At 48.8% G+C, this 19,290-nt stretch overlaps 1 protein-coding gene across 1 annotated transcript in view; it reads left to right on the plus strand.

Annotated features, from left to right (window-relative positions):
• The first annotated feature begins 578 nt into the window (after window positions 1–578).
• The window catches only part of ZC3H12C (zinc finger CCCH-type containing 12C), a 105,765-nt gene continuing 87,053 nt past the window's right edge, over window positions 579–19,290 (plus strand). Inside the window, exon 1 of the mRNA XM_083169993.1 lies at window positions 579–844. The gene's annotated coding sequence lies outside the window, so the exon portion shown is untranslated. The remainder of the gene's footprint in view (window positions 845–19,290) is intronic.

Here is a 19,290-nt window from a genome sequence, read left to right on the forward strand (position 1 = left end):
TAAATATGGGAGCTAGTGCAACCTCCATCCAATCCTGAAGGAGTCTGAGGACTCCGAAACGCGTTGGTTGATTTGGATTTTGACAGCACTGGCACTTTATACCAGCACTTTGGTATAAGCCCGAAGCCTCCCTGTGATACAAACTTCCTGCGGTGGTGCCGTGCTATCACAGCCCAGGCCCTTTGCGCTAAGCCCACCGCAGCACCATCCCAGGGTGAGATACACTCTTGCAATATTGAACACTGACACTTTCTTGCTGGATACCATTTATCTGTTTGTTACCATATTTTGTTATCGCCCTTCTTTTTATTATTGTTTTATTGTTTGTAATCAATTCTGCCCTTTCTTGAATGTGCCAGACTTGTCAGACATCTTTTATTGAACACTGCGCCCACCACATGTGTGTGTATGTGTTTGTGTGAGTGTGAACTTCAGTAGGACTGACTCATAAGTGATCAATGCTGTAATGAAGGCAGCCCTTTCATGTGGTATCTGGTCTGGTCACTGAGGTGACAGATGGACGCAGGCCTCCTTCTGCAGAAGGGTTAATGGCATGATGTATTGCATGTGAGGCGTACTGCTATCTGCACTTGGAATCCATTCCACATCTTCCTGCGGCCTATGTGAGAGACACATGATATCACTGGAGGTGTGCCGCCTGGCTCCTGGTATGGAGGCTGTGTGTGAGCTGCATTGCTGGCGCCCTGCTACTGATAATGGAATGGATGTGCCACAAAAGCTTTGGGATACAGTAGCTCTGCCTATTTACCATATCAATAGGGGCACTGAGAGAAGAAACGACAGCAGGAGAAGAGGAATCCTGCAACATGTGACACACTGAAAGGTAATTCCTGCAATGAGCAACAGATAGGATGCTAGTGAGCTGCAGATTGTGTGTGTGTGTGTGTGAGAGAGAGAGAGAGTGTGTGTGTATGTGTGTGTGCATGTGTAAATATGTATGTAGGATGGGGAGGGCTGGTGTCCTGCTGCCAGAGTGAATGTTTTGCTGTAACTGAAGAAACCTGAATAGATGCAGGAAAGTGGTTAACATCATATAACTTATTATTGCATGGATGAGCATCATTCTGCCGCTTTCCCTGGTCATGCATTCCTAGCCTGTTCTTGTCCTCTGCCGATGACCAGTAATGTTGTAATCATTTAGTACTGGACTTTGCCAGCGATGAACAGTATTAGGGCTATTTCACACGCTCCGGCTCCTGCCGGGCTGCGATACCCCACACGGCGAAAAGCCATGCTGCACACAGTAGTTAATAATGGACACAATTGTGTCCATTCACACGGGACGGCCACAGGCCGGCCACCCGGTTGCAGCCAGATCCCACCACTGGAAGGGACGGCTGCCTGGCAGTGGCCATCCCCTCCATTGAAAACTTCTGAGTCCTGTTCTTGGCCTTGCGGGGTTTCGCCGCCCGGCAGGAGCCGGAGTGTGTGAAATAGCCCTTAGTCATACTTGCCTACCTTAAGTTTCTCCTCTGCATTATTAAGCCCTACCCCCATTCCTGTAAATGTCATGATTCTCAGCTCTTCGGGGAGGGGGTGGTGCGAAATGGCGCTATTTGCATAATTTTAGCCTCGTTCGCTCCCCAAAGAGTGACAGTATTTGACCAGCAGAGGGAGGGGTTGCTGGGACTGATGCAGGGATCCCCTCTATATGCTTGAGGCTTGCCTCACCTGCTCGTGTGTGCACCGGAGCAGTAACACCAGGGCTGGTGCAACCACTAGACAGCTTTAGGCATTTGCCTGGGGCGCCGGGCACTGGATAGTGGCATTTTGGAGCAGTCCCCACCTCCCCCCCTTAGTTGGAGCCATGTGAATGGCGCCCCTCACCAACCCCCAACCGCAGCCCCCCAACCGGGGTCATACTAGGCTGCCGCATCACCCCCTCCCCCTGGACTCAGCGGCGGCATCAAGCTCCCCTTCCCTCCCTCACACCCCCCCCCCCCCCTGGGCCACTGAGTAACACCACTCTGCACCATACTTGCCCACCTGACCCTCTCCATGAGGGAGAAAATGCTCTGTTCCTGGACTTCCCTGGTAATGTATGACTGCCATCACCTGCGGTGAGCTAGTGAATTGATAGGAAAGGTGTTTCCCCACAGGTGATGGCAATCATACATTAGCAGGGAAGTCCAGGAACAGAGCATTTTCTCACTCATGGAGAGGGCATAGTTGCCCACCCTCCTGCATTCTGCAGGAGACTCCCTGAAATAGCAGCAATCTCCCTCTCTCCCTCATTAGTCTAGCAATCTCCCTCATTTCATCTAGCCCACGTTACACTGTTACATTTTTGGGGAAAAAGGAATGAGATACATTTACATTGAATCATCAGCACCATTTCCCAGCACTTTACCAAGTATAGTGTCTCTTACTAACTGCTTTGTGGCTCATCTAAATTTAGATATGTCATTTTAAATTATACACCCACGCTTCTAGGTGCCACGTTCACAATCTCTTTTCACAATCTCTCCATATATGGAACTAGCGGCGCCCTTTTAGACGGAGCATGATACGCCCTGTCAATGGGGCGCTGTGCAAAATTCTATTTCCAACTATAATCTCCCTGAAACTAGTTTTCAAAAGTAGGCAAGTATGTAATACCTGCAGGGCCTGTGCACATGATCTTTGGCTGCCAAGAGGGAGTGGGTTGGCGGGGACTGCTGGCGTGGACTGCCGGCGGCAACGCCGGGTCTCTGGGATGATGCAGCTTATGCTTGTAACATTCCCCCAGCTGCAGGGAGGGAGGGGATGAGACAGCCTCCACATATTATCTTCAGAGCCTGGGGGGGGGGGGCAACTGGACTTTCCGGCTGCCCTGCATTATCTGGGGGGAAGGAGAGATTCTGAAGGTGGTGCCCACTGCTGTGTGTAGTGTCCATGCGGAAGCAGAACGGTTCCACAATTTGAACTGACGGAATGCTTTAACCCCTTTGCGCATGACGGAACACTTTAACCCCTGCGCGCAAGCAATGCGGCAGCTGCGGGAGAAAGGGCCCCTCTTCCGGGAGTCTGGGAGATGTCCCAGGATTCCGGGAGTCTCAAGGACATTCCGGGAGAGTTGGCAGCCCTGAGGTATTACCAGAGACCCAGCAGTGCTGCCCCGTCCCACACCCCCTCCCTGCAGCCAGGGAAATGATCCTGTGCAGAGGCCCTGCGCTGCATGTATTAGCAGAGACCCAGCGGTGCTGCCCTGTCCCAGAGACCTGGCGGTGCTGCCCCATCTCCCCCTCCCTGCAGCTGGGGGAAAGTCTTGTACGGAGCACCTCCAGCCAGGGGCGCCGATTTACATTTCTCCCTGAAATGATTTTTCAAAAGTAGGCAACCCTGCTGTATATCACAGCCTATGCTGCTATGCTGTAATAGATAACTAACAATGTAAGGAACTGTATTCTTTGTACAATCAACATCAAACTGATAGGCTAACACACTGTATTGTCTCATTATCTGTGGGAGTATTACTTAATGAATTCACATTTTCTAACCGTGGTGTCAGGTTTACAGCATTGCAAATTGTCTTCTACGCCTTTCTGGTAGACCCCAGAGAATCAGTGAGATATAACGGCAACAGATCCTGAAGTTTATATAATTGTCTGTTCAAACTACAAATAGAGTAATTGCAACATACATACTGTACAATGATCGTCAAACAATTATTATACTGTAAAAGAAACAATGACTCTAGTGTCACAGACCACCGCCGCACCGCATGGTCCGTTACTTAATCGTCTTCACTCTGCAATGGGTTCTCCATTCTGGCAGCTGTGGGCTGGAGGTCCCTGGAAGGGGACTCGCTTAAAGGGGGTGGTTCTAGTCATACTTGCCTACCCTCCCCGAATGGCAGGGAGGGTCCCGCAAATCGGATCCCCCTCCAGCCCCCCGGGAAGGTGGGCAACTTCCCCTCTCCCCGCGGGCTAAAACTACGATATTATGGGTCCGAGGGAGGGGGCGGGGCTAAAATGACGCAATTCGCGTAATTTTGCATCATTTTAGCCCCTCCCCCCATCCACGGACCCGCAAATTGATGCCGCAGCCTGTCATGGGGGCGGGGCTTGTTGACATCAGCCACCCCCGCCCCCAAAACGAAGCCTCTTCCTGCCCCCCTTTCACTCCTCTCTGGGCTTCTCCCGGAGAGGAGTTTCAAAAAGTCGGCAAGTATGGTTCTAATTGACTCGGTAAGCTGCGAAGCTTGCAGCTTACTGAGTCCTTGTGACGCTTCCCCACAAATCAGCCATGTCATGTGAAGTCAGCCACCTGCCCCCGGCAGACTTTGTCCCGCATGCATTCCCATGGGAACGCCTAGTTCCCATGGCCAAGCCTCACCGCCATCTCTCCCTCCCTGCTGCGAATGGGCTGGCGACAGTGTAAATGGTTGAGGCCGCTCGCAGTCGGGGTTTGCACATGTGCAGAAATGAAAGAGAGAGAGTGTCAGCGAGATACTGGGGGAGAGAGTGGGTCTTGTGGTGAGACAGGGCCAGGGCTGCCGACAGGGGGGTGCTGTGGGTACAGCTGCTCCAGCCTCTGGAGGGGCCCAGGCAGCGACAGCGGCACGGTGCCACACCCCTGCGGCCCCACACCGCCTCTCCCACCTGGCGTACCCCCCAGTCAGGCACGCACAATACACAGTGCAACCTGCAGAGCACCGAGCCTAGGACACAGAGGGGCTCGGCACTCTGCAGGCTGCACTGTGCAGTGTGCGCTCCTGAGGAGATGCACGCAGAGAGTGGAGGCATGCAGGAACAAGGGCGATAATGCACCGCCGCAGCTAGGTAAGTAATGGTAATCAGGGGGGGCGCAATGGTACTGGGGGGGGGGCAGACTGAAGGTCAGTCTCGGGCCCCGCGATTGCTAGTGACGGCCCTGGACAGGGCTAATGATAGAGGGCCTCAGGGAGAGAGAGACTGTGCCGTGTAGAGGGAGGGTGCATCCCACTTCACCCCACTCTCGTTGCGGGCTCGCTGCCCTCGCCACGCTGCAGGCACGGTGGCGAGCTGCGCTCACCACCTATTTTATTCTCCCTCTATTGGGGTTGTGGACCCCCACGAGGGAGCAGTCGGGATTCCGACATCGGAGGAATGACTGCCGGAATCCCGACTGTCGGGGAGCCGTCCGGCACCCGAAAGCATCATAGCATACCTCCCAACTGTCACGATTTCCGCGGGAACGTCCCGATATTCGGGGACGTTCCAGCGTCCCGCCCGGGGCCGCCATTGTCCCGCGGTGGGGGGGACAGTTGGGAGCCCCCCCAGCTTGCCGAGAATAGACGCTGTGCGCATGCGCACAGCATCTATTCAGCGCCGACGAGCGTCGAAAACGGGGCATGGCCGGAGTTCGCGTCACCCCGTGAGGCCACGCCCCCTTTTCTCGAGGCTGCGCCCCCTTTTCGGGAGCTTCAAAAGTTGGGAGGTATGATCATAGTGCCCGCCATATAGTCGTATAATGCAGAAAGCATTGCCGTGCGCACAATATAAATGCATAAAGGAACACAGTGACCACCATATAATATAGAGGCCATCATCAGTGACCCACACATAAAACCGACAATAATATTCCCCCTTGCACAAAAACATATGCAAATATTAACCATCCATCCCCCCCCCCCCCCCCCCCATGCACACAAAAATACCCAATTCATTGTAAACAATTACTTGTTTTAAAAAAAATCCTGAATTTGGCTGGAAACCCGCATCTCCAGCCAACTCAGGAGTCATTACATCATTACATCCAGCCCATTATTGTGAAAATCAGTGACACAGGAATTGGACTGGAAAAAAATCCATATTTTCAGCTGCACATTTTAAACTTAAAATTACAGATTTCCCTTTTCATGTTTTATTTTTGTATTTTACTTAATTAAAATCCTCACGCTGAGGGAAATAACAGATGCTGTGCATCGAAGATCTCTATGTAAATTGATCACTGGGCTCCGCTCTACAAACCTCAGCTCAGCTGTGACACAGATTCCGACACTTTCTTATTTGCCCTTAATTAGTTTTTAATGTTGCTCTGAGATTGCAGCACAGGGAGAAGGAGTTTTATCGAGCTCAATGGAACCGATGCCATCTGTCCGACAATGTAATAGGCTCTGCGATGTAGTCGAAAGGCCGCTAATAATGTCGACACTCAAGTTTTGTCGACATTATTAAAATGTCAATAGGCAACAAGCAGACACTCATTGTTGACAGCTTAAAAAAATGTTGGAGCTGTCAGAATGTTTAATTAGGTTTAGGCTGAGTGGGATGGATAGGGTCAGGCATGTGGAGGGAGGTTAGGGGTAGGCTGTGGGGGGAAGGGGTATTGTGAAACTTCCCATCCCAGCATGCCTTGCCACAGGTTTAGCATTCCGTAATAACAAAACTGTTTCAAGGCATGCTGGGACTTGTAGTTGTACAACAGCTGGAGATCCACAGGTTGTCCAGGCCTGCACTAGAGGAAGTATAATGATTAGGGTTAGGGATAGCATAGAAATACCATTGTAAAATCTTTACATTTCATCTCTGTCAATATACCTCCCAACATGACCCTCTCCAGGAGGGACAAATTGCTCTGCACCTGCACTTCCCTCTTAAATTATAATTGTCATCACCTGTGTTGAAGCACCTTTCTTAGCAATAATACCCGTTCAACACAGGTGATGGCAATCATACACTATGAGGAAAGGCCAGGAGCAGAGCATTGTGTCCCTCATGTTGGGAGGTATGTGGCCATAATGTTGATGCTGGCCATGTCAATATTCATGTCAGTGGAGCAGCTTGGGTGCGCTAGACGACACCCCCCCCCCCCCCCCACACACACACACACAGAATCTGGAGCCCACCTGCAATTTGCATTCATTTTAAATTCTGAGTCATCTGTTATTTTGTGATTGTCAAACTCAAGGGCACCCCTAGGCAGCTGGCTGATAGCATAGATGGCCCTGTCTCCACCTGCTCTTAGACAAAAGACCAATAATGCCATCTTTGCTCCCTGCAGTAAAGTTCCAAAAAGGTATTTTTGGAGTTTGATGCATTAAGGGCACCATACTGTTGTATGGGGACAATGGGAGAGATTGGGATTGGCAGGTAGACAGGGAACTTCCGTTGTTTCTCCTACATTACCTTTGAAATTTTAGGAGAATGGTTTCTACTGTAGTCTTCAGTTTAATGCATACTGTACCTCCTTACGTTTTTAAAACCGAAAATAGCTTTACCGTATCTTTCTATGTTTTCTTATCTGTGGTCCTCAGGCACCCCAAGAGCCCCCAGAAGCAGGTAAAGTAATTACTGACCTGCCCCAGTAAACTAAAGCCTGAACACTGTTCAGATCAGATAAACGCTTCAACCACTACATAGATTATCCAATCGATGTACAAGTTCAGTAATGGGATCAGGAGGTTGGGCATCTTCAATTCTCAGCAGCTCATAAACGCAACCTCCCAATCCAACTATCAATACGGGACTCTTGGAGAATTTGTAAAACCCCCGCCTCTTTACTCTGATTTTTCCCCTTGACTAGTAGCCAACGTTCTTAAGAAATGTGCTCTGGTGACACATGGTCAGAGACATTTTTGTCCTGGAGGGTATCCTGCTTCAATTCAGTGGCGTAACTATAGCTCCGCAGCCCCCGCGGTGGCGGGGGGCGCAGATAAATTGGGGGGGCTGCGGGGCTATAGTTGCCCGCAGTCTGCGTCTCGCCCGGCTCTCTGTCTGGGCCTTCCTGACGTCACGGTCCCGGCCGGCTCCTGCTGCAATGAAAACTGACAATTAGAAAATGGCTGCCCCCATACTGCAGACAGTTTTCTGTCTGCAGTATGGAGGCAGCCATTTTCTAAGAGTCCGTTTTCATTGTAGCAGCAGGAGCTGGCCGGGACCGTGACGTCAGGAAGGTCCCGTCAGAGAGCCGGGCGAGACGCAGACCGCGGGTAAGAAGGGGGGGCAGGTTAGGTGCGGTGGGGGGCGCCCGCCACGTGCGGCGGGGGGGCGCCCCCCCACGTGCGGCGGGGGGGCACTAAATAACTAGTTACGCCCCTGCTTCAATTCCATGTTTTGATCTGGACATGCAACTGTGCAGAAGAAAAAAATGGGCTGACGCTACCTTCAGATGGCCTTAGTTAATGGATATTGTCACGATCTCAGGTACATTACGCTGGTCACCAGGCCGGGGATTGGATAGACCTGACACAGGGGTGCGGAGTCTTACCACGCCATAGGTGTTTCCTAGTGACCCCTCCAGTTGGGATTTGGGCTTCGCTGCTATGGACATGCCGGTCGTGGTCCCCTGAGCAGGTTCCCCATGTGGCACTGGTAACCCCTTGGAAACAGGTAGCATGGATTCAGGATTGTGCAGTTAACCCACGGTTCACAGTACACAGGGATAAACCGAAGGATAGTCAGAAAACAAGCCAAAGTCAGTATCTGGTGATCAGGAACACATTAAAAGTACAAGGGACCCTGGAGCAGGTTGTGAACCTATACTCTGGCAGCGTCTGTCTGCCAGAGGCTGCCTTTTATAGGAACTGGATTCTCACAGGTGCCTCAATCAATGAGGGCTGAGCATGTCTCTCACTCAGGTGCTTTGATCATTAAGCACTGGTCAGGTTACACCAGGGCTGGGCAATTGCAGCCCTCCAGATGTTGATGAACTACACATCCCAGGATGCTTTGCAGTAGTTTTGCTATAGCCATGCTGAAACTGATGCAAGGCATGCTGGGATGTATAGTTCATCAACATCTGGAGGGCCGCAATTGCCCAGCCCTGGGTTACACTGTCTGGCAGCATGGACTGGACCAGGTGCTGTAATCAGCATGCAGTGTTCAAACTACCACAGAGCTGTCAGCAGCATGAGACAGAGCAGAGCCAGCAGGATTTCACAAGCAGATAACACTAAAATACTTATAAGTTGTGACAGATACAAGCCAAAGCTTCATTTTTTGGAGTTTGCTAAATAGTCCCAAAAATACTGTCCCCATAGAAAACTATGAGGATGGCTTCCACAAGCACTGTTGATTTGAAAGGTCATTCTTGCTAACTCTTAGGTAGGTATTCAATGCCGCAGCGAGCGGCCGGCGAGGGGGTTAAACAGCGAGGATTGCTGAAAACCAGCGATCCTCGCTGTTTAACCCCCACGCCGGCTGCTCGCTCTATTCAACGTTCTGGGGAAATCCTCGCCGTCACAGGATGGCGAGAATTCCCCAAAACAGCGAGACCCGCGGCTGCTGCAGAAAACTCGCAGTTTTTAGCCGCGGGTCTCGCTGCTTCTGGAGCCGCATCCGCCAATTCCCCCTCGCTCAAAAAATGGAGCGAGGGGGAATTGGCGTATGAGGGGGCTGTATTGAATGCTGTCAGGGTGAGTGGTGACAGCGAGCAGGAAGCCATGCTCGCTGTCACCACTCGCAAACAGCATTGAATACCTGCCTTAGACTTTGGCACCCCAGAGAGAAGAGTATCTGGTTGATAATTTTACAATGTCTTGATCAACCATGTTATGCTCGACCATGCTTAGATGAACCTGTCTAGTTAGACGCCTAAAGATAGTCAACCGCGTCTAGATCGACACTAACAGAAATTAGAAGCCAGCGTCAGAGCGACGGGAGTGTGGTCGACAGACACATGGCCAACATGAGTTTTTCACTTTTTTTGGTGCCGAATGTGGTTGACTTGGTTCATATGTTACTATCCAAGTGCAACGAGCTATGCTAGGGGACACTGTGCATATATAGTGTCCACAGGGACCCCTGTGACATTTGGCACCAACAAAAACTTGAAAAATTAATGTCGACCATCGACCACTTTCACGTCGCTCTAAAGCTGGTGTCTAACTTCCGTTACTGTCGATCTAGACGTGGTCGACTATCTTTAGACATCTAACTAGACAGGTTTGACTAAGGGTAGTCGGACATAACATGGTCAATCTAGATAGCGGTGATCCGTTATACCATAACCCGAGAGACGCTCCAAATTGCAAACTCAAAGGATGTGGCAAAGTGATTTGTGTCATAATGGTAGCTGTAGAAAGTCTAGTAAAGAGTTGGTACCAGAGGAACAGAGTTACATTAAATGGCAGAATGACGTTGCCAAGGTCTGTGCATCTATCCAGCCTAAACTGCCACTTTACACCAGTATACACTGAGCTGACAGCAAGGACACAGCGTAACCGCTCCCATCGCTGCTCTTTGTATTCAAACGGACTCTCTGGGGCAGATGTATTAAGCCTCGTGAAGGGATAAACTGGAGATAAAGTGGAAGGAGATAACGCACCAGCCAATCAGATCCCAACTGTCATATTTCAAACACAGCTGATTGGCTGGTGCGTTATCTCTTCCAAGTTATCTCCACTTTATCTCCAGTTTATCTCTTCTCCAGGCTTAATACATCTGCCCCATTGCCTGCAATAAAGTTGTCCCCAGAGATTATTGTGCTTTTAAGTTGGAACATAAGTACAGACCCTTGCATTGGCTCAAAGTGTGTTTAAAATGCAGCATGTCCTATTATAGCATGAATGTGTGAATTTAGGGTTGGTATTCAGGTACATACCGTCTCTACTCATCCACTTTAATTCTCAGTTATTTCCGTCCCTCTTTTTACGTGCATCGACGCAAGAGCTGTCCATTGTAGATTCATTGATGATGACCCCAGACTCACACTGTCTAGTTTCACCGAAACCCGCGATTGTTTTAGATTGCACTTGTCATTTACTCCTTTAATATAAACGGTTTCCAATGACAGTGTTGCAGATTAATCCATTCAAATGTCACTTTACTTCTTGGTATCTGCCTTGTATTGGGAATCTGGGGGTTTTCTGTTCCTCTGCTAGGCCATTCAAAGAAGAAGACGAAGGAGAACCTTGTGCGACCAAGGCCCTGATTCTGGTGGACTCAGTAAGCTGCGATTTCACAGCTTACCGAGTGCCAGCGAGCCCGCCGACCATGAAATGATTTTTTCTGGGCTCACGAATAAAAGTCACTGGAAACCGACTTTTATTTGCGTGTGCCAGGATGAAGACAGGGCGCGTGGTTGACGTCCTGTGACGTCAGCCGCCCGGCCCGCATCGGCCAGCCCACATTCCCATGGGAACACCTAGCATTTTCATGGGGGCGCCCATGAAACGATTGACGTGTCCATGGTTGACCCCCGTCCCCGCCGCACTCCCCCGGCCCGCCGCGTTCCATGCGAACGGCTTGGCGACTATGCTATTTGCCAAAGCCATTCACAAAGGGGATCTGCACATGTGCATAGTCTTCATTGCGAATTCGCCAGGGGGCCCGAATGATCTGAATAACCCCCCCAGGTATAATCCAAACTACACTTAACACCACCACTAGGGGTGTCACACCAGCACAGAATATGACATCATACAGACATTACTATGTAAAGGAGTCATTGGTGGCAGTGAGCATCCCAAAGATGTATTGCATATTATCCGCAGCTTGTTTTAGATTTCTCATTGTACGGGGCATACGCAGTAACTGCATAGTAAATAATCTCCTAATTATGTGCAAAGAACATCCAATTAACTGTTCTAATTAGATGTGCCAGTGTTTTACAAGCTGGGAACTCTTAATTATGGGAATGCATGTGCATAACACAACATTACAGTTAATAATTCAGTACCCATTTCCACAATACAATCCACAACCTGCATACTGCACCTGTTACATCAGCCCCACCTGCAGTGCAGCATGGTTTTGTCCACTACAGAGTGATTGTGCCTTTCCGAGTGAATCAGAATAACTCCCAGTGTCCACAAAAACGAGTCCTGACAGAATTGGTACAACGATATTATGTAGCTATCTAAATAAAATGTATGGCTATATAAAATATAAGCGCAAGTCATATCAATACAAAGGGGTTTATTCTAGTTCATTCTTTCTGACAAAATCCTTCTTAGATGGACAAAACCATGTGCACTGCAGGGGGGCAGATGTAACATGTGCAGAGAGAATTAGATTTGGGTGAGTTATTTTGTTTCTGTGCAGGGAAAATACTGACTGCTTTATTTTACACTTCAATCTAGATCTCACTTTGAAGTAAAACCCCACCCAAATCTAATTCTCTCTGCACAAGTTACATCTGCCCGACCTGCAGTGCACATGGTTTTGTCCATCTAAGAAGGATTTTGGCAGAAAGAATGGACTAGAATAACCCCCAAAGTGACATATTTCCAATTTTTTTGACATATTTTAAGTGAGCTCTGTACAAAATGTACCCTACATAGGGCTAAATGGGCGTTACATGTGGTAAAGAAGCAACAGCAGGTCTCTCGCTCGTGAAAGAGGCGGCACATTGACAACGCTGTGAGCTATTTTGAGCTGTGCCCATGCAGAGATCTGCCCAAGGCTGGAGATGGGGCAAATGCGTATGGCCATGATGCCTTTTTGCAGATGACACAAAGGTATGCAACAGGCTAGACACACCAGGAGGGGTAAAACAAATGATGGATGATCTAGGTAGATTAGAGGAATGCCAAAAAATGCAAAATCATGCACTTGGGTCTCAGAAATCCAAAGACTAAATATAGTATAAATGGCACTATAATGGGAACTACTGAGGAAGAGAGGGATCTAGGTGTCACTATTTCAGGGGACTTAAAGGCAGGTAGGCAATGTAACAAAGCAATGAAGAAGGCAAGTCAGATGCTTGGTTGCATAGGGAGAGGTATCAGCAGTAGAAAGAAAGAAGTAACAATGCCACTGCATAGGTCATTGGTACGACCTCACCTAGAGTATTGTGTTCAGTTCTGGAGGCCATATCTCCAGAAGGATATAAATACATTAGAGACTGTACAAAGAAGGGCAACTAAAATGGTGCATGGCCTACATCACAAAACGTACCAGGAAAGACTAAAAGATCTTAATATGTATACTTTAGAGCAGAGAAGGGAAAGGGGGGACATGATAGAAACTTTCACATATATCAAGGGCTTTAACAAGGTACAGGTGGGAGACATTCTTCACAGGAAGAGGAGCAGCAGAACACGAGGACATGCACTGAAACTAGAGGGAGGAAGATTCAGGGGAAATGTGAGGAAGAATTACTTCATAGAAAGAGTAGTAGATAAGTGGAATAGCCTCCCATCAGAGGTGGTAGAGGCAAATACAGTAGAACAATTTATACATGCTTGGGATAGGCATATTGATATTCTTACAGAGAAATAAGGATCAAATATGGTTTGAGGTAACATGTTTAAAAAAGGTTGCAGACTAGATGGGCCAAGTGGTTCTTATCTGCCGTCAAATTCTATGTTTCTATGACAGCTGCTGCCCCAAGCGGAGGGCTGGGGGTGGTTTGACCACGCGGATGCAGTGGTGTGTCTATAATGTATGCAGTGCACATAGGGCACACCGCCCGCTGCTCCGTGAATCCCCTTGGAAGCATGCAAATGGATGTGAATGCTGATATAGCCATTCGCATATAGCATACAGGGGAAAAAAATTCATTCGTTGGTCGCTGACCATAGAATGATTTTTTTTTCCCCGTTCGTGAAAAAATTCAGTTTATATTGACTTTTATTCAGCTCGGAAAAGTCAGAGAACGTGGCAGGCGCTGGCGTCATGTGATTACATACAGTTCAGAATAGGGCCCAATATGTTCACATTGGAGATGGGAGATGCCAAGGAGAGAGCAGAACACAAGCACCGGACACCTGTTGTATTTGGTGCTATTTTTCTCATTTCATTTAATTTCGTGCCTACTATAAAATCACGGATCCTGCAGCAGCGCGGGAAGCGCCGGCACAGCTTTCAGCAGAATTGCTCTGTGATTTATATAAATCCACTTAGAATGCCGTAGGACTATACAAATATTGTTGTGATTTCAGAGTGGAGGCTTGAATAGGACTGTTCTGGCAGAGTACCAGTCTCGCTGCAGGGTGATGTACTTAAACCTGCCCTCCTCTGCCAACAAATGTGCAGCTCTGCTCCGCGCTTTGTTGTGTTCTAATCTGCCCTCTGTGTCTGCTTCAGTTCACATGCAGTTCAGGTTTGCTTAAATTAACTTTCCTCCTGCTCCCCTGGGAAGGTTTCCTTCTCTGATCAGGTTCGCATGGTTCTGAGCTTATTTGCTTGCTGCCGTATCTATTATCTGTATTACAATTATGTGCTGGGCAGGATCATAGCAGTAAAATGCCTGTACACGGAGCAAAACGTGTTACATAAGGTGTCTGCGTGATTGTCATGTAGTAGGAGAAATGTGCCGATTCTTCTGTGAGATGTTTCATTTGTGGCCCTTATTCTGGTTGACTCGCTCGGATGCGAATTTGCATCCTTGTGAGTCACCCTAACCCCGCCTTGCGAATGGTTAGCCGGCGCTGCCCATTCGCAAGCGGGATTCGTTCGCAAGGCTTGCCAATGGATGTTTTACTTAAACATCCATACGCATGCCAGTGGGAACCTCCACCATCTTTCGATAGTCGCCGACCATCAAATAATGGTGAAGGCGCACACATATGTAAGGGTGGTCCAGACTACTTATACATGTGCATGTAGAATTGCTGCAGGGAACTGGGCGGGCAGCTGACACCCGGTTATGTCACGGACGCATTAGCATGTGTACACCCAGTGTTTTCATGGTAACACCCATGAAACGCTGTGGGTTCACATATTCTAAAGGCCCAGGCCTGCACACAATACGCTTCTCCACCCCCAGCTTGCAAGGCTGGGACCTTCTCCACCACCCACCGCCCCCCCCCCCCCCCCCCTTGCAAGGCTGAGAGCGTGCACTTGCAAACAGACTTTTCGGTACTCTTTACCTAGAAGGGCGCCCACGATTTTGATCTTGGGCATCGTAAGGAAAAAAAATTGCGTCGGTCGCATCGCATGCGACCAAAAAATCGCATGAGATGCGACCGACGCGATTACCGCGATTTCCCATAGGGAACAATGTTAAATGTCCCAATTGACCCGATTTTCCATAGGGAACAATGTTAAAAGGCCCACAGAGGCCAAATAGCCACCCTGAAGTGTGAAATGGCCCCCCCAATTGTTAACGCCACCCCACGATCAACGTCAACCCGAAGCGTGGCGAGCGCAGCGAGCCTGCGAGGGGCGGTGGTACGCGTCCTACGACCTTTTCATACCCCCACTATCCACGTCGGCGTGGAGTTGAGAATAGAAAATGTGAGGGGACGCGGACACCTGTGAAGCCCGCGAGGGGACGCGTATACCTGTGAAGGTGTCCGCGTCCGCTTGCCACGCTTCGGGCTCGGTGGCTCGCTGCGCTCGCCACACTTTCTATTCTCAACTCAATTGGCCCCCCCAATTGTTAACGCCACCCCACGATTAACGTCAACCCGAAGCGTGGCGAGTGCAGCGAGCCCGCGAGGGGCGGTGGTACGCGTCCTACGACCTTTTCATACCCCCACTATCCACTCCGTCGGCGTGGAGTTGAGAATAGAAAGTGTGGCGAGCGCAGCCACCGAGCCCGAAGCGTGGCAAGCGGACGCGGACACCTTCACAGGTATACGCGTCCCCTCGCGGGCTTCACAGGTGTCCGCGTCCCCTCACATTTTCTATTCTCAACTCCACGCCGACGTGGATAGTGGGGGTATGAAAAGGTCGTAGGACGCGTACCACCGCCCCTCGCAGGCTCGCTGCGCTCGCCACGCTTCGGGTTGACGTTGATCGTGGGGTGGCGTTAACAATTGGGGGGGGCCATTTCAAACTTCAGGGTGGCTATTTGGCCTCTGTGGGCCTTTTAACATTGTTCCCTATGGAAAATCGGGTCAATTGGGACATTTAACATTGTTCCCTATGGGAAATCGCGGTAATCGCGTCGGTCGCATCGCATGCGATTTTTTGGTACATGCAATGGCCGCGATGGGCGCCCTTCTAGGTAAAGAGTACCGACTTTTGGCATCCAGCGTATACACATGCACAGAAACGGTGCATTCGCGGCCGCTGTAAATGAACTGGAATAAGGGCCCGTGTATTCTTTATAAAATGCTGATGCTTTACAGAACAATGTATACACACACACATATGGACAAGGATCACAAACATGGGGAGTCAGATGAAAACTTTGATGTTTATTTTGAACAGCGGGTCACAGCATACCAGGGTGATTCCATATGCGATCATAATTACAGGCAGTAGCATACATCATATCAGACTCTTGAACGGCTTCAATGGTCCCTACAATACTCCACCCCTGGCCTATAGCTTGGCTGGCTAATCCACCAACAAGAGCAAGCTGACTCTGCCCTGGAAACCCTTATATCAGGACATCCTAGGTGCTGCTGATTACACACCTGGGATTCTGCTACTGCTCCCAAAACCTGGTCTGGATCTTCCACATTACTTTCATGTGGGGAGATGCTGTCTCTGCCACACTATATTTATCATATGGCAAAATGCTATATTGCCATAATAAGTCTATGCTTTTGCCGGTGCTAGGACTTTACCCTACACATCAAAGGGTTACCGCTGATGATATCACTTGCATGGGGAAGCATATGGTATTTTATACATATCGAGGTAGTATATTTTCAGTTTTGTTGGTCATAACAAGATATTGGAGGATATCCTATTATCTTGCTTTGGCCGATAAAAACAGCCAGATATTGCGATTAATGACCGATAGTCTTTATCAAGGCATCCGATTAGTGGCAGTATTAATTGGCCCAAGATGAACCAGTGAGCTGGCGAAAACGCATGGGATGGGGGATAAGTCATCTTATCGCCTTGCAGGTGACAGACGAGGAATAAAATGAACTCAGAACTGATGCTGATTTTAGTTCTACCAGCTATACCCCTATTTATGCTGTATTTTTATCAACACACCCTGTACGTTACCTTGTAATTTGTTTTTATGTTTGCTATGTACAGTGCTGAGGACACTTTGTGGCGCCTTATAAATAAACAAACTATTACTACTACTAGGGCTAATATACAGTAGTCCATGCTTGTTAGCTATCACCCATCCCAATATACTGTGGGGGTAAAGTTATTAAGGTGACTGTCAGATGGCTGTGCCCATGTAACTTACTGATGGGACCATTACTTTCTGTACATTGTGCTACAGTGCCAGCTGGACAGCCTAAAGCCAAAGCTGTATATTCGATGCATGTTGAAAGCTGCCATCTTGCCGAAAAGATGGCAGTTTTCAACATGAGTAGATCGGAAGGGGTTCCGATCTATTCAATGCTAGCTGTTTTTTTTGGCAGGTCAAAATGTTTCGACCTGCCGAAAACCAGGTGGATTAACGGAATAGCCGCTAATCCCCCTGATATCGACGGAAATTATAGAGAGTGATAGAGAGTGATAACTGGGAGGTTAGAGAGAGTGACAACAGGGAGGAAAGAGAGCGGAATCACTGGGAGGATAGAGAGAGAGTGACATCTGGGAGGATAGAGAGAGTGACAACTGGGAGGATAGAGAGAGAGTGACATCTGAGAGGATAGAGAGAGTGACAACTAGGAGGATAGAGAGAGCAACAACTGGGACGATAGAGAGAGCGACAACTGGGATGATAGAGAGAGCCACCACTGGGAGGTATAAAGAGAGCAACCACTGGGAGGTATAAAGAGAGCGACCACTGGGAGGATAAAGAGAGCAACCACTGGGAGGATAAAGAGAGCGACCACTGGGAGGATAGAGAGAGAGTGATAACTGGGAGGTTAGAGAGAGCAATCACTGGGAGGATAGAAAGAGAGTGACATCTGGGAGGATAAAGAGAGAGTGACAACATGGAGGAAAGAGAGAGCAATCACTGGGAGGATAGAGAGAGCGACAACAGGGAGGAAAGAGAGAGCAATCACTGGGAGGATAGAGAGTGACATCTGGGAGGATAGAGAGAGAGTGACATCTGGGAGGATAGAGAGAGTGACAACTGGGAGGATAGAGAGAGCGACAACTGGGATGATAGAGAGAGTGACAACAGGGGGGATAGAGAGAGCGACAACTGCTCCATTTGCGTAGAGGGCTATTCACGGTAGTGAAATCGCATCGCATCGCTTTGCATGCCATATTGATGTGATTTTCCTATCTAATGTATTCACTGCTCTGTGTCAGTGAATCCATTAAAAAGATAGATGCGATAAAAAATTGCATCACATCGCATCGCATGCCATTATTGTATGGCATGCGATGCGATGAGATATCGGTTTTGATGGAACCTAGAATAATGCCATTTAATGGTAAAATTACATATAATGTCATTTATTTTGGGCCCCCCCCCACTATCCACGTCATCCGGAAGAGTGGCGAGCGCAGCGAGCCCGTGAGGGGTGGCAGTACATGTCCGACCAACCTTTTCATACCCCCACTATCCACGTCGGCATGGAGTTGATTTTATATAGTGTGGCGAGCGCAGCGAAACACCGAGACCGAAGCATGGCGAGCGGACGCGTAATACATGTAACATAATACACGTCCCCCCGCGAGGGGACGCGTAATACATGTAACAAAATAAACGTGCGCTCGCCACGCTTCGGGCTCGGTGGCTCGCTGCGCTCGCCACACTATATAAAGTCAACTCCACGCCGACGTGGATAGTGGGGGTATGAAAAGGTCGGTCGGACGTGTACCGCCGCCCCTCGCAGGGCTCGCTGCGCTCGCCACGCTTCGGGATGACGTCGATACTGGGGGGGGGGGGCCTTAATAAATTACATTATATGTCATTTAGTGCTATAGTACATTAAATGCAATTATAACCGTCAAAATTGCATCGCATGCCATACAATAACGGCATGCAATACGATTTCACTACGTTTGCGTACGTAGTAAAATCGGGCGCCGTGATAATACACAAGTACCAAATGCCCCATATGATGTGTTTATGTGACACCCACAAGTGGTATGAAATGGCAGCTGTGTGGCTTTACCTCATTACCTGGGTTTCCGGGCCTGGTTCAGATTCTCTCCACTCTTCAGAGAGGTAAGGAAGATCAGTTGAGACAAGGGATATGTTAAACAGTTTCCTCCGCAGAGAACATGTTTATTATAGACAATTGCAATTTGGTGAATACTGATTATTGGATGCTACAAGCAAGCTGTTCACTAAAATAGGAACCAATTCAATTATTTGCTAATACTGTAAATATTCAAAAATTACTTTGCATTTTATGTGAAAACTATTATCATATGAGCAATACTCTACAACACAATATATGATTAAATATAGAATAACATTTAACTGTGCACAGTATGAATTGGTGTTAAGCGCCGCATTCCTGCATCCAGGAACAGTGTCCCTAAGTCTTCATCGTATGATTACGTTGGGGCCCAATTACGTAGGTGCATTTTAAACATAAAAGAATCCTTTGCAAACGGCTTGGAGAACTGCTGTCTATAACAATAAATG

Source organism: Crinia signifera, chromosome 2, assembly GCF_055691185.1.
Source record: "Crinia signifera chromosome 2, ASM5569118v1, whole genome shotgun sequence".
Classification (NCBI taxonomy): Eukaryota; Metazoa; Chordata; class Amphibia; order Anura; family Myobatrachidae; genus Crinia; species Crinia signifera.